Source organism: Giraffa tippelskirchi, chromosome 2 (genome assembly GCF_054371585.1).
Source record: "Giraffa tippelskirchi isolate mGirTip1 chromosome 2, T2T-mGirTip1v1.2.pri, whole genome shotgun sequence".
Lineage (NCBI taxonomy): Eukaryota > Metazoa > Chordata > Mammalia > Artiodactyla > Giraffidae > Giraffa > Giraffa tippelskirchi.
In genome coordinates, this window is record NC_137276.1 from 57,719,001 (window position 1) to 57,720,891 (window position 1,891).

The 1,891-nt window shown below is 39.3% G+C and overlaps 1 pseudogene; it reads right to left on the bottom strand.

Moving 5' to 3' along the window:
* Positions 1-258: 258 nt before the first annotated feature.
* LOC145525631 (RNA-binding protein 3 pseudogene) lies at positions 259-726 on the bottom strand (annotated as a pseudogene).
* Between the last annotated feature and the right edge of the window lie 1,165 nt (positions 727-1,891).

A 1,891-nucleotide genomic window follows, 5' to 3' on the forward strand; every position in this document is an offset into this window, starting at 1 on the left:
ACTGAAAAAGGAAAAAATACCCAGACTCTGCAAATGTCTCAGAATTTTTCTTCAAATGGGAGAAAAACTTTTTAAAAACACATGGAACTTTCTGAAAGGTTTTTAACAAGCTACCTTGGGAGCTCAATTGAAAAAAAGAGGTAGATGTACTAAAAACAGATGTTTTCGTGAAGCTCCAAAAATCTTTATAAATTTGAAAGGATGGTTCTGGATCAGAAGTTCTATTCCTTGTGTATCTACATGGGATGTGCATGCATCTCAGTTGTCATAATTGTCCCTGTAATTTCCTCCTAAATAGTGGTCATAACCACCCTGACTTCTGCCACCATAGTCTCTGGACCTTCCATGTCCATATCCATATTCTCCAGGTCAATTGTCATACCTGCCACTTATAGTCCCAGTCCTCACCTCCTCTAGAGTAACTGTGACCACATTCACAGGCTCAAAATCACTTCCTCTTTTCCCTGGGGCCAACTTGCCCGAGTGGTCTACATGGATCTGACAATTATCAGAGACTTTCCATTCAAGGCTCTCATAGCATCTGAGGCACACTCTGGACTGTTGAAGGTGATGAAACCAAAACCCTGGGATAGCTGTGTCTTACAGCCTTTGACAATTGACCACCTCAGAAACAGGTCAGAAGCTGCTGAAATGATCTTCCAGAGCTTGCCCATGAGGGTTGAAGTTGAGTCCTTCCAAAAAGAGCTTCCCTTCTTCGGAAGACATGGCAGTAAATTCGAGTCCTGGAAATGAAGATGTAAAAAGGCCAAAGAGACAGCTACTGTGAAGGAGCCAAGAGACTGGGCTGTAATAATACTTTTTAATTCATCTACTGAAGGGAATCTTGGTTGACTCTAGCTTTTGGCAACTATGAATAAAGTTGCTATAAACCTTTGTGTGTAGGTTTTTGTGTGGACTTAGGTTTTCAACTCATTTAAGTGAATACCAAGGAGCACCATCTCTGGATTGTATGGTAAATCTATACTCAGTTTTGTAAGAAATTTCAGATTGTCTTCCAAAGTGGCTGTACCATTTTGCATTCCCACCAGCAATAAATAAGAGTTCCTGTCATTCCACATCTTCACCAGCATTTGGTGTGATCAGGCTTTCAGATATTCTAATAGGTGTATAGTGAAAGAAAAGTGAAAGTGAGGTCGCTCAGTCATGTCCGACTCTTTGCAACCCCGTGGACTGTAGCCCACCAGGTCCCTCCGTCCATGGTATTTTTCAGGCAAGAATACTGGAGTGGGTTGCCATTTCCTTCTCCAAGGTGTATAGTGGTATCTCACTATTTTAACTTGTAAGTCACTGACATATAATTTTGACCATCTTTTCATATGTTTATTTGCCATCAATATATCTTCTTTGAGGAGGTATCTGTTCACATTTTTTGTCTATTTTTTAGTTGGTTGGTTTTCTTATTGTTCAGTTTTAAGAATTCTTCGTATATTTTAGACATAAGCCTCTATCAGATTGTGTTTTGCAAATATTTTCTCCCAGTCTTTGATGTGTCTTTTTATTTTGTTAATGTACTGGGCTTTTATTATTATTATACGTTTAACTTCTAAGAGTTCATTTTTTTCTCTACATGTTCTTTTTAATAGTTTCTTCTTTTTGTTTCACATATAGAATAATTCTTCTCGTCTCTCTGAAGATATTCATGACAGTTTTTTCCTGAAGTGTTCCTCTCCCTGCAAGCCTCTGTTTTTTTCCAAAGTGCTTTTATTTCTTAGTAGAGGCTCTCCCCTAACAACAGGGGATTCTTGTTTGCCTTCTTGTCTGAGGAAGACACCAGAATTTGACTGTACACGCTGTCTGTTTTTATGTTTGGGGATGTGGGGGAGGGGAAGGTGTACTTCTCTGTAGGGTAACTGGGCCAACATTTTTGAGG